This window comes from Cydia fagiglandana, chromosome 21 (genome assembly GCF_963556715.1).
Source record: "Cydia fagiglandana chromosome 21, ilCydFagi1.1, whole genome shotgun sequence".
NCBI lineage: Eukaryota > Metazoa > Arthropoda > Insecta > Lepidoptera > Tortricidae > Cydia > Cydia fagiglandana.
The window spans coordinates 5,740,077-5,759,264 of record NC_085952.1 but is presented as its reverse complement, the minus strand read 5'-3'; the positions used below and the strand labels follow the sequence as shown (position 1 = coordinate 5,759,264).

The window sequence follows — 19,188 nt, the reverse complement described above, 5'->3', positions numbered from 1 at the left end:
AAAAACAAACAAATTTTATATTTACATACATACAATATAATCACGCCTATTTCCCGGAGGGGTAGGCAGAGACCACGGATTTCCACTTGCTACGATCCTGACATAACTCTTTCGCTTCCTTCACTTTCATAACATTCCTCATGCACATATCATACTTCATATTTTATATGTGACGTCCCACGGGTAAAGGTCCCTTATGGCGGTTGGCGCTTAGGCTATTATTAACGCCGCTCCAATATTATTGCCGCGCTAGGCGACGTAAGCGCCAGACGCCATAAGGTACCTTTTACCGTGGAACGTCACATATTTATTCTGGGCAAAAGGAACAGAATGACGTTCCCACGCAGTTGCTCTACTTGTACCGGTGTTCCATTTATCCCAATAGACTTTAAGTTCTAATTAGATCAGTAGAGACAGTTTTCTCTTCTGCCCCCAAAAGAATAATCTGAAGATAGAAGAAGATACTGAAGCGAACAATATCTCTATTAGACGTCGACGTAGTTTTGGACTAACAGGAAAGGCATTTGAATCGCCAATTTTCTTAAATTTCTAAAACAGATAGTACCTAAATCTGTGTATGACCTCTATCGGCTCTATTTGAAACATGAATGACACGACTGTTCCCGGTACGTGACTCAGTGGCTGAAATCCGGCCAAATTGCGATTCCCACTTCAAACGTCACGTGGTTTACGAGTGTCGTGTGATCTGCCGATGTATTCTCGAGTTTTTGGCTTTCCTAGAGTAATTTGATAACTAGATTAGAAAGAAATGTACGAGAACAGAGGTTAGATGTATACTGGTCAGTTTAGTTAGGTTTTTGTGAATTGAATCACCTGATTGAGTGGTCACAAAACAACACGAGTATCTGAAGATGTCAAATGACGAATCGACGTAAAAGACGTTAATTTGTTGTAGGCCTTTAATGGGGCAAGACTGATAAGAGTATATTGCTGAGTGCTGACAAGTTTTGAAGCTCTGGACCCCTATTCGACAAGCGACGTTTGACGTATCGTGTTGATCTCCCGTTGATGTGGGAAAAATCATAAGTTCTCGAATACGTACAATGTCAAAATTTGACATTAACAATCCACAGTCAGGGTGACAAGCAAACCCAACCACCCTTAGTTTAGAGTGGAGTTTTGGTTGTACCAAATGATATTATCCACCGTTGATGGAATCAACACTCAGTATGCAATAAAATCAACTGTTGATTTGACGTGGATGCGAAATCTGACTGTTGTACATGTCGAAATTGGCCCCTGATTCGGGTGAAACAGAAGGACTTTTGACTCGGAGTTTTTAGGATTTTAGGATTCTATTACGATTTTTCGACTATGAAACTGAGACATGAAATACTAGATATTACGTTCCTATATAAAATTGAATCGTACTTGGTACTTGAGATTGTGTGCTCTGAATTATTAATAACCGCCCTACTTCTGTACGCAGGCAAGTAATAATATAGGTTTTCCAACCTCATTTGTAATGTCAATATGTTACCAATAATAAGAAAGTCCATAATTAAAACAAAAGCGATCTTAACTCAATGGAGATCGATTTAGAACAAATGAAAATTTTCAAGAATTTCGAAACTGTACCAAATCCTTTTTATTGTCACAGCTGACATTTCAGTTTTACTAACATACTTATTATAAGAGACAAATATCATAATATGAACTGTCTATCTCATCTAAGCCCCTTATTACTGTGTATACCTACACTACAACAACGATAACGATATCCAGTTTGTATTGTTTACCTATCTCTAGTGTAACTAACATACATGTTAAATTTGTAGCACTTTAAAATGTAGGTCAAGTAAAAAGAAAAGCTATTAAATGTCGTGTAAATTGTAAACTATGGGTTTAGACCGTTAAACATCGCTTGTTCGAAATAATAACTTGTTCTACTGACGTATAATTACTGGACGGTTTGAATTAGTTATTGCCTTTGTGAAATATCTTTTCAGACATGCCATGCGACATGCCGTACAAAAACCGGCCAAGTGCGAGTCGGACTCTCGTTTCTAGGGTTCCGTACATAAGTCCGACTCACGCTTGACTGCACATTTCTAATAGATTTTCCTGTCATGATGTCATGATGATGCTGTCTGAGATGTAAAGAAATATTTTGTGTATTTTTTCAAAATTTTTGACCCAGTAGTTTCGGAGATAAAGGGGGGGGTATGATCATTTTTTGGGCTTTTTCTTCATTAACTTCGAACCTATGTATTTTAAAATTATAAAAAAATACGTCCATCTTTGGGTTACTAATTTACATATGTGTACCAAATTTCAACTTAATTGGTCCAGTAGTTTCCGAGAAAATAGGCTGTGACAGACGGACAGACAGACAGACGCACGAGTGATCCTATAAGGGTTCCGTTTTTTCCTTTTGAAGTACGGAACCCTAAAAATGAGTAGGTTACGGTAAAACTATTTTATTAAATAATAAATATTGCTTGTCAGTCTCCCTTTGACCAGTGTGGACGCTGCAAAGGGTTCGAAACGTCGGGATGTATTTTAAATTCCTTATATGCGATATAATCTATTTAAAAAGTTTTATTTCATGAATAACTATCGTGGTAACTGAAGACAATATTAAGTAACTTAATAGTCATGTACAGTTTTTCCATGACTGAAGAAAGACCAAATATAGCGGAACGAAGGGTCGTGGTTGTCCTAAAAGGGTTTAAGATTCTTTAGACAAATTATGATTCAGAATACGGCGCTATTATAGAATATTGTTTACAATTTATGAGTTCTAAACATACTTTCATCATTTTTCTTACCACGATGAAAATTCGGCCTATGGTTTAGGGTCGTGCATGTAACACCCCCTGGATTTGCAGGCGTCGATAGGTTACGGCGAACGCTTACCTTCAGGCGGGTCGTATCGTATGCCTTGATATAAAAAAACCGCAGTTCGTGGAAAAAACGCTAGGTTCAATCGATTGACACATACGAATGCCTTACGAATCTTACGATTTAATTTTGCATTGTTGAACAGTCAGCAGCAGAAGTTGCGAAGCGGGCGAGGTGTTCAAAATGATCTTGACGCGACTTTATTGTTAGGAGAATAAGAGCGCGTCAAGGTAATTTTGAACACCTCGCCCGCTTAGCAACTATTGCTGCTGACTGAACAAGAAACGAAACATTATAATCTCAGTAAATTGGCTACGTTCTGTTTGTCGCAAATATGTTTAGCCACGCAATGAAGCCGTAAAAATATTTCTCATCAGAAGCCGTACAAATGAGCTATGCGAAAAATCAACTGTGAGTCGGTTCACGAATGTGATCATGACGTATCGATATTAAATCGTTTTTGTTAGTGTAGATATTTTTGGACGGCAAGATTTGGAGAGCTTTGGTCGCCACTATAATTACAGATTAAATTCGACTAGGTAACTGAATGTGTAAAATTTTAATGCAACATGTAATCATATTTATACGACACGACCACGGAAGGTTTTCGAACCACGAAATTCCGAGGACTGCTATTTTTAAACCATTTTTTTAGAGTCTGTCTATTTTCTGAAATTCTTATTATCATTTCAATAAGTTTGACATCTAGTCATCTATATTATAATTTAATTATTTTTTAACCGACTTCCAAATCCCAAAGGAGGAGGTTATCAATTCGGTTGTATGTTTTTTATTATTTTTTTTTGTTTTTAAGAACTATAATTATTGCATCAATAAATTGCTCTGATAATTAGACTACGATGATATTTTAACAAGGTACAAGACGATTTCCAAGGGCTAGTTGCTAGGCCTAGTTGAATAAAGAATATTTTGACTTCAGATTTCACAACTCATGTAATAATATCGTTTTCTTATTGTATTTCTATTTAGGCTTTACGAGTATATCTATTAATTTGTTTATGACAGCCTAATAGCCGATCCAGAACCAAAGCAAACAAGTCTAAGCTAGACTGGCTTGTAAACATCATAAATAACATAATGTTACACGTGATCGATATGTAAACCTTGAGCTAACCGCAATCTAACCTCACTGAAAACTATAGTTAGTAAACATTTGTATCACTAGGGAACCTTGAAAATACAACACTATGTATAAAAACACTATATATGATAAGTTGATAACTTCAGTTAAATATTCATGTAAAAGTAAACAATTAAGTATGTCGTTACCTACTCTTATTTATTATTTGGGTCTAAATTGTTTTCGTTGTTATGTTTCTTACCACTCCGTCACGCTTTTATTTTTGTATTTTATCAAATAAATAAAAAAGTAGAATGCTATTGCATCTCTTTCTAGCTGTAGATTATAATTTTCTTGAAAACATTAAAAACTAAATTACCCATACAAAAAGCTCCACTCGGTCACATTTTTGGGGGACAAAAAACAAGACGACGAAAAGAATTTTGACCCATTTAAGCTCAGTAATAGTTTTAATAGGGTAATAAACCCTGGCATTAAACATCCATATTAAAAACAAATTTCGTTACAAATATCAGTTCCAGAGGTGGGGAGTCCATAGAACTTGATCCCAGACCTACTACTCTTCTACTACTACTACTACTACTACTCTACTACTACTACTACGAGTCTAGTTTTAGGGCTACTAGTCTTGAAGAAAAAGCAATCCAAACAAATTTCGAAATTCCAAATTTAGTGTTTCACATGCCCCCACTGTGTAGCAAAAGTCAGCCATGTGTGAATTTTTTGTCATTTCTCATGAACTCTACTTGAAGTAAAACGTTAACTTTGTCCATATCCAGCTACATTACACTATTATACTCATCTATCACTACTATCACTATAGTTCGTTTTTTTAGCATTAGAAAGAACTTGTAAGATGGTAAGCGATCTTAACAAGTCTTTTAATTGAAAAACGCCTTTTAAAAATCAAAAACTATTACTTATGAGAGCAGGATAATAAAAACGGGCAAGTGCGAGTCGGACTCGCGCACGAAGGGTTCCGTACCATAAAGCAAAAAAAAATGGAAAAAAAATGCAAAAAGAAAACGGTCACCCATCCAAATACTGACCACGCCCGACGTTGCTTAACTTTGGTCAAAAATCACGTTTGCTGTATGGAAGCCCCACTTAAATCTTTATTTTATTCTGTTTTTAGTATTTGTTGTTATAGCGGCAACAGAAATACATCATCTGTGAAAATTTCAACTGTCTAGCTATCACGATTCGTGAGATACAGCCTGGTGACAGACGGACGGACGGACGGACGGACGGACGGACGGACGGACGAACAGCGAAGTCTTAGTAATAGGGTCCCGTTTTACCCTTTGGGTACGGAACCCTAAAAAATGATCGTATTAGATTCATAATAATTGTTACATATTTGTCGTAATTTATTCTTAAAATGTGTTTTTCAATTAAAAGACACATCAAGATTGTTTACCTTATTTCTAATGTTAAAAAAAACGAATAGCATAGTATAGCGACCCATCCGGTTTCGCACAGTTTACACAAACCCTTAACAAATTACACACGTAAAAAATCACAATTGATGGTGAAAAACGCATGGAAAGTTCAGTATTTTTTAAGTTTATCGCGAACATACATACAGACAGACAGACGCGGCGGGAGACTTTGTTTTATGAGGTGTAGTGACAAAGTGTCATTCTATGGAACTTGCTAACTATGTAAACAAACCGCCATATTGAAATTGTCTCTGAATAATGAATTTACTAGTGACTTGTTTACATAGCAAGTTCCATAGAATGACACTACTATAAAACCTACCCGTCTCCTTGCCACTAAAGGTTCCATAATTATCACTCATTAAACACTAAACAAAACACTAACGCAACGTGCACACTTAACCGAGTCAGGTTACTGAATGAAACATCTATAAGTATTTATCTTCTAATGTATAATCATATACCGGGTGTGGCCTGTAACGAGCAAATAATTAAATCACAGATTGTACTCCTCTAAAGGTGACACTTTTGTTCAACAACTTTTAAAAATTATGAGTTATTTAGACTCCTTATTTTTCGTACAAAATAAATATTATCTTCAATGGACGCCATCTCCACGCCATATCATTGTGATTGACGTTGCTTGTCAAGCCTTAAACATAACAAAATTCGCAATACATTGCGTCTTATAATAAACTAGTGATGTATTAAAAATTAAACCACAAGTTATTTTTGAAAGTCGCTGAACAAATGTTTTTCAGTATGAGGAGTACAGTCCACAGTTAAATTTTTTGCTCATATTACAGGCCACACCCGGTATACTCGTAAATAGAAACTTTAAACCTGTTTTGTAGCACGAGTAAATTAATTCGTAAAACCGGTATTAAGTTATTCGGCTATTTAAATGACAAGAGTGATTGATTGTGAACTTAATTTTATCTTTACTGGACAAGAGTAACGTCTTCCAAACTGTCTAATACTTGTGACTCTGAGCTTGTAGACGCCATTTTAGAATATTTCAAAAAACCGGGCAAGTGCGAGTCGGACTCGCGCACGAAGGGTTCCGTACCATAATGCAAAAAAAAAACAAATAAAGCAAAAAAAAGGGTCACCCATCCAAGTACTGACCACTCCCGACGTTGCTTAACTTTGGTCAAAAATCACGTTTGTTGTATGGGAGCCCCATTTAAATCTTTATTTTATTCTGTTTTTAGTATTTGTTGTTATAGCGGCAACAGAAATACATCATCTGTGAAAATTTCAAATGTCTAGCTATCACGGTTCTTGAGATACAGCCTGGTGACAGACGGACGGACGGACGGACAGCGAAGTCTTAGTAATAGGGTCCCGTTTTACCCTTTGGGTACGGAACCCTAAAAACTAAATACTTTAAAGAATTTATAATAACTATCAAACTTGCTCGCAAAATTTCACGAGAATGCTGGGAAACGCGACCTATAAAGGAGAAAACCATTTTTGTCCAAGTTGACACGGAGACCTTTGTGCGTGTTTCGCTCTCTCGGTCAATAAGTTAACATTCCAAACAGGTAACAAAAGTCACCCGACTTTGAAATATTTTTTTATTTTGGAAAAACCGTAGTCTCATTAGTTTTTTTTTGTAGTAAATAATGTTAACATCTGATGAGATCGATCCCTGCCTAGCGAAGCTAAACGCTACAGTTATCAATCGCGTACCAATACGAGAACCGTTATATCAATCATAAGGTTAAGAGTATACCGTGTACCGTAGCATCAGAGCATTTTACTGTGATTCTACCGGTCACTACGAAGTGCTTAAAGTGACTTAACTGAACATTGATAGACCCTATTGCGTTGCAATACAGGTCAAGAATGGTCGGTCTGTGAGAGTGCTACTTAAGCAAGTTAAAAGGTTCCAAGGTAGTATCCCTTACATTAACATACATTCCTACAAGGCTCGGAAAGCTCGATATTGCCCTATGAGTTGGCTTAATGATTACCGAGCGTAAGAGGTTTTATAGTAATACGGAACTGACTCTTGGATTAGAGTGCATAATAGGCGTTTGTATAGCGTATCTTAAGCGTCCCACAGATTACCTGTTCGCCGGACGATATCAGCCTGTCAGTTGTTCGGAGCTGTCAAATTTTGCGTGACTGACAGGCTGATATCGTCGGGCGAACTGGTAATCTGTGGGCCCCTTTAACCCTTTAACCGTCAAAGGTGTCAACTGGCGCGCACGGCTACAGGCCAATATGACAATATCAACCTTCGTACATTCTGACATGGTTCACGATGTCGCCGCGACGATAGGCGACGTTCAAAGGGTTAATAAATGAGAGGTAACTTAAACGTAAAAGCTATATGTGAAAACTTAAAAGCTCTAAAATAGATTTCGACCTATAAAGGGGCCCACTGATTAACAGTCCGCCGGACGGCATCGGCCTGTCAGTTAGAACAAAAGTTTGACAGCTCCGAACATCTGACAGGCCGATACCGTCCGGCGGACTGTTAATCAGTGGGCCCCTTAAGCTGTTACTGCAATGCACCGAAATTCTATTTATTTACAATACCATGACACACGTACACACGTACAGCTGTAATGCATAATTATTTTCCATCGTATTTTCAGGGAAATTTAAGAACGTGTCTGGCTATTTCAGTCAGTCTCGGTGCAAAAAGTACTGACATTGGCTGAACGAGCATGACGAATACGAACGTTTCCGAAAAAAATATTATGCACTACATCTGTAATTACTTATTAGTAGTAGTTTGCGGAAGTAAAGTTAGTAAAAGATTACACCTGTAATAAAATGTTTATGTTAGCAAATAATAAGTTTTTGGCAAAAATTTCATTTTTGGTACAAGCTTTTATCGCTGACTATACCTACTTTTCTTACGACAGACAACTAATATACAAATCGAGACAATTCTAAAAATCCCTAACCTAATTAGGTTGCGTTGTTTCATCACAGAGTTCCTATGGCCACCTCCTGTCTCCATCATCAGATCAGTTCGACAGTACCATATTATTGTATTGTCATCAGAACCACATATAGCTGCCAATTTTCATGACGCTACAATCCTTGGAAGTTGGTTAAATTAGTTATCTTAGATTCCATTACATCGTTAGTTACATACAGGTCGAGAGTTCCTATGGCCACCTCCTGTCTCCATCATCAGATCACTTCGACAGTACCATATTATTGTATTGTCATCAGAACTACATACAGAGCTGCCAATTTTCATGACGCTACGATCCTTGGAAGATGGTTAAATTAGTTACCTTAGATTCCATTACATAGTTAGTTACATACAGGTCGACCTAATAAAAGCTTGTTAAAAATATAACGGTGCCGCCGCAAGTCGGTAAAAAGCAAAAGTTTCTTGGTCAGAAACGCAAAACGAGTCCAAACAATGGCATTGTAACTTTGCAGATTCCAAGCTGGGGGAGCGAAAATTAGGACAGAGCCGCGTGGAGACGTGCTTATGTAAATCGCAGGTAGACAGGCTAAAACGTTATTTTACTGTTGTTACTAGAGATGCCACGAATATTCGGTATTCGGCCACTTTGCCGAATATTCGGTATTCTGCCAAATGTTGCCTACTATTCGGCCAAATATCTGTTGCACCTACCTAAAAAGAAAGAATACACAAAAAGATAACCATAAACTAGGTACATTTAATATTGAAAATATATTCTTGGAAAGTAGTTAGACACGAAGGTACGGTTTTGAGCATTTGCTGATTACAAAATATTTTTATTTTAATCATGGGTATGTTTTGATTGACTCTAACTACATTCATTAATTCTGTTCAACATGGTTTAACATAAAAATATATCTTAGCAAACGTTTGTGCTTTGTTGGCGAACAGTTTTCATAATAATCGTGGCTCAAAATGTTCGCATGTCATGCCGAATATTCGGTATTCGGCCGACAGAGGGGCCGAATATTCGGTATTCGGGGCATCTCTAGTTGTTACTGTATGAGTAAACCGAGGGGAAATACATATGGGCAACTTTGAAAGCGGAGTAATTTTGAAAATGGCTAATATCTACTAAACAACTATAAGCTCTTTCTACTTTAGCAACAGTAAGCAGATGCTGCTTGTAAGTGTTGCTACAGTATGATGTGCTTCTAATTTTACAGAAAGTTTTTAGTATATACTCGTACTATAAAGTGTCATTCTATGGATCTTGCTAACTATGTAAACAAACCGCCATACTGAAATTATAATTCAATGACAGTTTCAATATGGAAGTTTGTTTACATAGTTAGCAAGTTCTATAGAATGAAAATTTACAAACACATATAGATATTATAGATACATGCCACGTATACATCTGTCTGGGTACTGTAATGCGGGTCGTCGCTCAAATGCATGAACTATTTAGGTCATGAGGAAACATAAAATTTTAATGAATATAGATAATATCATAACTTCAAAAATAATTCTAAACGGACAGATAAATCAAGGCGAAGATCCTAAAGACAGTCCCTTGTATTATTTTTATGTGCGTATTGTATCTAAAGCCATAAAATGAGGGATTACGGCCCGTAAAAATATATAAAGCTTATAAATGTATAAATAGATGCCAACGGCAGGCAGAGGCAGACTGGCAGACACGTGTAAAACGATGGAATCTAAATATTATGTGTATTAATATCAAAATAAACAGACTGCATTCCTATTCATATATGTACGATGATTGATATGGAAGATAATCCCTATAAATAAACGGGAAAGCAACTCTTGTATTTTACCTGTTCACGCTTAAACCGCTGGACCAATTTAGATGAAATTTGGGATGGAGATAGTTTGAGACCCGGGGAAGGACATAGGATAGTTTTTATCAATCATCATTACAAGCAGACACAGTTGCGGGCAGAAGCTTAAACCGTCCATTAATTAAGTGGGAATGCATATGCACTTTGGCAGCTGTATGTACCTTAAAATCGCTCATTCAACTATGACATCACACAGACATACAGAGAGACAGACAGATACTGTTCGCGATAAAACCGATTTTCATGCGGTATTCACCTATGAATAGAGTGATTCTTGAGGATTCTTAAGTGTTTAATTCGGTTTTTTTTAAGGTTGTAAACTGGTTGAACTACCCGGGCGAAGCCGGGGCGGGCGCTAGTTTTATTATAAAATACTTCACGCAGGTTTATAATGAATGGTTTTCCGCCCTTGGGTTCTGTGAAACCGCTCGGAATTTTCAATCGAGCGGCATCACATAATGTACCTTCGGCGCCATTTGTTCCAAAAGGGTGGACGTAATTTCAGGTACATACAATAAATTATAGTGTCCATGCTATGTGCGTAAGATATATCGACTTTGGTCACTGTGGCAAGAATAGCATCACTGATTTACACGAAAAAAGGGCTCTGTGTAGATTTTTACAGGCTAATTTATTGTTATGTTTTTGTATTTTTTTTTTATAAACTTTAAAACAGTTTTTTTACTAGTATTTGATCCTATTTTTGCTAGTAATTCTTGCAAGCGAAAATTTTACCAATTCTTAAAGAAGACTGCATTTTAGCATACCCCGTAACTTCCTGCACTAAGTAATGTTGTTTAACGAAGCCATCAAAGCTGCCGGCCTAGCCAAGGTTACAATCACTATCGCTTCAACAACGAAAAGCATTACTCTCTCTATCACTCTTCCATATTAGTGTGACAGTGACAATTGCGTTTCGATCGCTACGGAGCGTAATAAGCGATTGGCATCTTGGCTACGCGGCCTTGTCTGATATTGTTGGTGGTTAACCAAACAAGCCAACCCCAACCTTTTTGATTTGAGTGTGGGGTCTCTTTGCATTGTGTTACACTTTGGTAGCACAATACCGAAGTCTTGGACAACCATACGCAGAAGATAACAATCACTTAGGGTCGCACCCCTATGCCGAGATAGAAGAAACAACCTGTGGTGCTGGAATGCCGCGCAATGGCTCAATACCGTGCAAAACATCTCAGATCTCCAAGAGATCTCCCCGAGGTCCTCCTCAACATCAAATGTTTGATAGGATTCCTTGAGGAGTGGGGCTGGCAGGACTAGCCTATCACCCCCGTCACGCAAAATAGACGCTAGTTGTCAAGTTGCGCCAAACTGCCCGTAGTACAATACAATACCAAACAATACAAGGAAGTCCCTTTGTATTGTAGTCACTGATTTCCATTGACTTTGGTATATAGACGTCCAAAACAGCTATGACCGAGAGTTCGACCACGCTAAGATTTCATGCAAAGTGGTAAGTCATAGCACTCCTATGTGATATGTATGAATTGTTATCGATACGTTTGTACAGAGTTAGCGTGGTTGGTGTCTACTTATAATATAATTTAGTAAAGAGAGTTTGAACTTACGCGCCGTGAGTGTAGAATGTTTTGCGCATAAGCTTCGTTTTTTATTGCATTGAATTCATGTTCCAAAAAGTATTAAATTAGTTGATAAATGTACGCGACAGTTTATCTCATGGGTACGTGTTTATATTTTATATCACGATTTATGATTCAAATACAATTGTATTAACCGTATTACCGTTTTATTATTCAATTCGATAGACAGTGACGTTTTGTCAATGCTAATGTCAAATGTTATCGGTCCAAACCGTAAAAATAACGTTATCTGAGAAACTGAAGCATTAATTTATATTGTTTTCATTGTACCTACTGTTTAATCGAGTAGCAGGGAGCCAACCAGCTATAATAAAATGTTATTGATAATACTTATCAGGAACTTATGTCACAAGCCAAAAACTACAGTGGAGGGGGTCACATAAATATGACTAAAGTCTGGCTAACTGATAGTGAGGAAAGAAATACAGCGGTAATGCAAACAAAACATTACAAACAAGTTCCACACTTGGTTTTGTCAAACTCCGTGCAGAGTAACATGGCCTGGACTTTTTGTACAAGCTATTTATTAATTAGCATGTACCTATACTTCGTTTTTTTTAGCATTAGAAATTAGGTAAACAATCTTGATGTGTCTTTTAAATGAAAAACACATTTTAAAAATAAGTTTCGGCAAATACGTAACAATTATGAATCTAATACGATCATTTATATTCTCCTGCTTTCATAAGTAATAGTTATTGATTTTTTTAAAGCGTTTTTCAATTAAAAGACATGCCAAGATCGCTTACCTTCTTTCAAGTTCTGTCTAATGCTAAAAAAAACGAACTATAACTATGTATGGACTATGTTTGTATGGGTCAAATCTTGCAAGTTAAATTTGACCCACTTCCCGACTTCCAATGAAACTGAAAATTTACATACTTATGTAATTCGGGTGACAATCGAAAATTATATTACCATCGAGTTGATGATGATAATGTTGGAGACAGGAGGCGGCCATTGGAACACTGTGATAAAACAACGAAATATAATTGTTTTTGGGGCTTTTAGAATTGTCTCGATGAGTATTAGTTGCCTGTAGAAAAAAAAGTCCAGTCAGCGGTAGAGTAAGACCAAGAATAGTCTGCAGCGGATTTGATAGCCCACGCAGTGAAAGTGTTATTTTAAACATCAAACTTCTATAAAATTATGACGTATAAATGACACTTGCACTGCTTGGGCTATCAAATCCGCTGCAGACTGTTTTTGGTCCGACTCTAAAAGCTTGTACCAAAAATGATATTTTTGCCAAAAACTTATTAGAATTCAAAGCACTCTTGTTTGGTCCGTTTATTTGTGTTCATTAATTTTATCTGAAAGTTTGCAGTTAAGTTTTATATATTTCATGCCAGTTCACCCGTCTAGTAGAAACGTCTACGCCTCGGCTAGTCTGTGGCCATGAGTAAGCCCATTCATAAAAAAAAAAAAAAAAACATTCCCCTTCACCAAAATATACATACTGTTTCAGCGCCCTATTTAAAACGACCTAACAATCAAGGAAATATAAAAAGGCTTGCCCAATAGCACCCAATAGCCCTTTTATCATTCACGACTCATTGTCGACTCTATATTCTTCTCATAAAGTTGATTCTGCACTGGATATGTAGTACGCTAGAATAAACAAAGCTGATGGACATAACTGAGTTAATAATTGAACATTGTCGCTATGATTTGATTCTGAGCTTCGGAATGTATTGTGAGATGAGTCAGCTATGATTGTCTTATGCCTTATGGTATACTTTGCTGTTAGTGACATAATCTAGATTAATTTTGTAATTCATGGTCTCGAGTCAATAATGAAACGTCTAGATTGCATAGTAGATGGGTCTCCAAGGTACTCCAAGGGGGTTTGAAGTGACAGGTCGGGTTGTGCCAAAAAACGAACGGAGGGGCATCAGTGATGATTTAGGTACCAAAACTCAAAACGTCTCAAATTGGCTGATTGTGGGTTATGCTCTGTGGAAGGTACCTACCGTTGCTACTACTTAACAAAACATTTTTTTTAGCATTAGAAAGAACTTCGCAGAAGTAAGCTTGTGGTTCCAAATCCGGCACTTTTAGCGGTAATAATTTGAAGTAAATTATATGTATTGACCACGCTACATTAGACAACTCAATAATTATTAACAATTCTAGAGCCTGACAAGAACTGCACGCTTGCTTCTGTGGAGTTCTTTCTAATGCTAAAAAAAACGAACTATAGAACACAAATGGATGTCAATCGGACTCAGACAGATATATTGCATTTTTTTATGACGTACGTACGTTCAAGACATTGTGTCTGCTAGTGCTAAAGTACATGCGTTTTTATATCGAAAAATTTCCGCGCTCGCTTCGCGCGCGTTTCTATTACTTTCTAAGCTATGATAAAGTATGAAAAATAATAAACAAACACTAAGTTTATCAAAGACAAATTCGTAATAATTTTAGTATTTTTAATCGCTATTGGCGTTTTTAAAGTAGGTATTTTAGAACTCTTTGTGAATAATACAACTGAGAATCCTGCATTGGACAGGGCAATTCTCTAGATAAAATCTACCGTCGGCGCTGGTTGGTATGTTTACTGCATAGCGAAATACGAAACTTGCTGTCCCATTAACTTGATATCGAATGAAAGAGACATGAGACACGACCAAGTTAGGAAGTTTCCCAGTAGATTTCCAGATATATGAGAGGTAATGTCCTATTGTTTAAACTCCAGTCGATCGGTTGTTTCCTAGCAGCCGAGAGCGCTAAGTAGGTTTATTAGTGCGAGTTCATACATTTGCTACTAAATCAAATACTAAATGCAATTACCAGGCAAGGCAAGGAATACGGCCCGCCCGATGGTAAGTGGTAATCGTAGCCCATGGATGCCTGTGACTTCAGCAACAGTGATTTTACAATTGTCGCACCTGTCACCGATGTGAAATTGGGGCCCGATGTATCTCGCACATAAAGCGGGCCTTAGCTTTACGAATTGTCACTTAACAGTGTAGGGTTAGACCAACATAAGTCTGCAACGATTTTGATAGCACACGCAGTGCAAGTGTCATTTATACGTCATAATTTCATAGACAATCAAAGAGACAATCAAATCAAAGATAATCAAATGGACAGAAAGAATCACAAATGAAGAAGTGTTAAAAAGAGTAGGAGAGAAAAGGCAACTGTTGAGGACAATAGAGAGTAGGAGAGGGAAAATGATTGGTCATCTTATACGACATGACGACGTTTTTATAAATAACATGATAGAAGGAAAGATTGCAGGCAAGAGAGTAAGGGGAAGGCAGAGGATAAGCTACATACCCCAAATAAAAGAAAAGGTAGCTGTAATGTCGTATAAGGAAATCAAGGAGTTGGCCCTGGATAGAGTCAAATATGGAGAGAGCTACACCGACAAGAGTCTAACTCTTAAATTTACGACGACGAATTTCATAGAAGTTTTAAGTTTATAATAACACTTGCACTGCGTGGGCTATCAAAATCGATTCAGTTCTCTTGGTCTAACTCTATAGAGTTGTAGACGATAGTATGTATAAAGTCGTTCGTTGTTTTGGTTATTATCTAATATTTACTTAAGTCGGAATGACAAAATATTACGTAATCCACAATACTAGTTTACACGTTAGTTATTTATAATAATTATAATATTATTATTATTAGTAAGTATTTAGATGGCGTGAATTCATTATTAGATTAGTCATTATACAAAACTGGATCTGAAATAGATACGGACATAATTTGGTTGTGCAATAAGTGTTTTACTATTGTATGTTCTGCTACTGACTTGTTTTATTTATTTATAAACAATAATTAAGAATAGTAAGAAATGGCGTCATAACGAATCTCAAACGACTTAATTTAATCAAAAGACTTAATTACTTAATTTAATTTGGCTTTTAATCAAAAGGAAATCCAATTCGCTTCCAATTGTTCTTTCCAAATATTACGATATATTTTCATAATAACCTCTTTTCCCCCTATCATTTAAATTTAGAAGAAGATCATATCTACATCTAGGTATTAAAGGCATTTCGCGCCTGCGAGTTGCGGACTGCATTACAACTGCAACTTGAATGAGAAATGCATAATTCATACTGATAAGCTAATACAACAAAACTTCATTCAAATTTTTTGATTAAAAAACTGATCAATGTGTTGAGTCGAGGCCATAAAGGTTGCGTGGAAGAGATCGCTTTTTAGCGATAAGAACGCCTGTTACCTCTACTTATGATGCTGTTTTCTGTATTATTTTTATATTGAGGTGTGCAATCAAAAGTTTGTATTGTATTGTATAAATGCAATGATTAAGTAGTAACTAGCTACACTGTCCACTGAAGGCTAAATATATTAGCATAGATAAGATATGGGCAGAATTTGATACAACCCTGATATCATTGGATAACCATTATTGATTAAACAACCAAATTATCACCGGTAAGTGTGAATTACGTCGAAGGTTATTGAATCTACATAAATAAGTATTGCGTAACTTACTAATCAAAGTGGATTAGAGAATTTAGAAAATCGAATATTGAAGGCAACATAAACTGAGATTCTTAAAGATGATTTCTATAACGTTTGTATTCTGGGAAGTAGTGTTAAATTTATTCTTGCGAATATTCAATGTTACGAAACATTTGCTACTAAATGATAAATCCAATTTTCCAAACAACCTTAAAAGGTTTTGGAATTTGTTTTCTGTAACTATAAGGTTTCCGTTATACCGGGTCTGGCCTGTAATATAAGCAAAAAAATAAACTGTAGGCTGTACTCCTCATACTGACCAACATTTGTTCAGCGACTTTTAAAAATAACTTGTGGTTTGATTTTTAATACACCCTAAAGTTTATTCTAATACGCAATGTATTGCGCATTTTGTTATGTTTAAGGCATGACAAGCAACATCAATCACAATGATATGGCGTGGCGATGGCGTCCATTGAAGATAATATTTATTTTGTATGAATAATAGGGAGTCTAAATACTTCATAATTATTAAAAGTTGTTGAACAAAAGTGTCACCGTTTGAGGAGTACAATCTATGTTTTAATTATTTGCTCGTGTTACAGGCCACACCCGGTATATTACGGTCGAAAGTGTTAATTTATGACCCATTTCGTACCTTGTCACAGTGACAATCAATATGAAATTCGCTAGAGACCTCATACTATTGTCACTGTGACAAGGTACGAAATGGGTCATAAACTCATAAATTAAAACTTTCGGCTGTACAGTTGCCATCAGATATATCTGAGCGGCCAAGGTGTTCACAATATCTGAACACGCAGTCTAACGCCTTGACAATAGAGGCGTGCTCAGATATTTGTGAGCACCTTGGCCGCTCCGATATATCTGATGGCGACTGTACCTAATATATACCATCTCTATTATCGTATGGAATCTAGAAGAAGATATAATACTTTATTTACTCCGTTTAAGACAAACGGATTAAATTTTTAGCGCTTTTTTTTAAATCATTTCCATAAAATGATCTAACACGTGATGTCACATCTCGCTTGAATCTGTTAGGTTAGATCATTAAAACGTATTTGCCTGATCTGTAAAAAAAACCAGCCAAGTGCGAATAAGACCTTACTGACCTCATCCATCTTTGGGTCACCACCTTACATAGTGTAGTGTAGGTGTACATACAACATTTTTATTCAATCGGTTCATTATTATTTAAAGAAAAGTGACTATCTCTTCAAGATTCCCTCATTTCTTTGAGACACGAAACGGAACACTAAAAATAATAAAACAAATATGTTTAACATGCTAAGTGGTCTGCGACTCATAAGTTCATAACAGTAGCTCGCTACTAGCATGAGGTATGCACAATATTAGATTACTGGAGCCCCGCACCCATATTGCGAGCTTTAGTGGATTTAGTTTACCTGTACGGTATTCACAAGTACATCATTGCTCAAGCGAGCCAGCATAAGTTAGAACCACGTGGAGTTGCCATACGTCAGGATGTTTTGTACTTCGTTTGGGTAGCGGGCGACTTCGCGATTTTTAGAAACCTCGTCGACTAACAAGTAGAAGCTAGCTAAACATTTGGAGTTGTAGCTATCAGCATATGGAGGCTTGTAGCTAAAGCAGATTATAAAAAACTTCGCTATACGGAGGCCTGATTGAAGAAACCGCTGTGGGGTTTGGACAAATGACCGTCTAAGAAATGTCAGGAATTTTAGCGTGATGTCTGGACCTTTGTCGGGATTTTCCATTTTTAGGGTTCCGTACCCAAAGGGTAAAACGGGACCCTATTACTAAGACTTCGCTGTCCGTCCGTCCGTCCGTCCGTCCGTCTGTCACCAGGCTGTATCTCACGAACCGTGATAGCTAGACAGTTGTAATTTTCACAGATGATGTATTTCTGTTGCCGCTATAACAACAAATACTAAAAACAGAATGAAATAAAGATTTAAATGGGGCTCCCATACAACAAACGTGATTTTTGACGAAAGTTAAGCAACGTCGGGAGTGATAAGTACTTGGATGGGTGACCGTTTTTTTTTTGCTTTTTTTTTCATTTTTTTTGCATTATGGTACGGAACCCTTCGTGCGCGAGTCCGACTCGCACTTGCCCGGTTTTTTCATATGATAACTCTAGACCCACGGGACCTTGAACTACGAGATAGGCCGGTGTCATAAGCACTCCTGTCGTATCTTGTAATTTACAATTATTGACCTCGTTAATCATTGTGGGCTTTTTTGCTGTGTAATCCTGTGTATTGAACTGTAATGTGGGTATCTTTCAGTAGATTTCGAGAGATTGTTCATTTGTCGTTTGATCGTTCCCACAATAATTTCCGCCACGCACCTTGTTTTGTACCAGAGATATAGTCCAGAGCTGCTACCATGAACCACGTGCGACGTGTTGCCTCTATGTCGCACTTGTAAATTCGTACGTAAGTGCGACAGAGAGGCATCACTTCGAAAGTGGTTCGCAGTAGGCCCTCTGAATCGTGATGTCGTCGTAAATTATATGAAATGAGCCAACCAGCGATTTAACGAAGAATTTACCAACATTCTAGAAGTCTGGCTCGACATTGCCGCAATTTGGGTCACTTTGAGCTGAGATACAGATTTACCTGAAAGTGACCCAGATTTTGGTATTTTACTCTCTCGTAGTGCTGCGTTAAGCACTAAATCGAGAGTCGTGAAAAAAAAAAAAAGTGTTGCGTTACTGTACGCTAGCTTCTCTGATGATTGGGTGGTCCAAAAAATGCCAGTCATTTCAAAATAGGCGGACAGGACGAAATTCGATCTTTTAATTCCATAATTAAATTTACGAGTATTAATGTGGTGTGTGCAATAAAGAGTAATGTATTGTAATTGTGCACAGTTCGTGATAGGACTGGTGGGTTAAAAATCAGCGCGCTGCAATAATGCTAAATATCGTGGT

At 37.0% G+C, this 19,188-nt stretch overlaps 2 protein-coding genes across 2 annotated transcripts in view; one reads left to right on the top strand and one right to left on the bottom strand.

Annotated features, from left to right (window-relative positions):
- The window catches only part of LOC134675243 (transmembrane protein 216-like), a 489,019-nt gene that overhangs the window by 388,598 nt on the left and 81,233 nt on the right, over positions 1–19,188 (top strand). The window lies entirely within an intron of this gene.
- Positions 1–19,188, bottom strand: part of LOC134675271 (equilibrative nucleoside transporter 1) — a 50,130-nt gene that overhangs the window by 30,304 nt on the left and 638 nt on the right. The window lies entirely within an intron of this gene.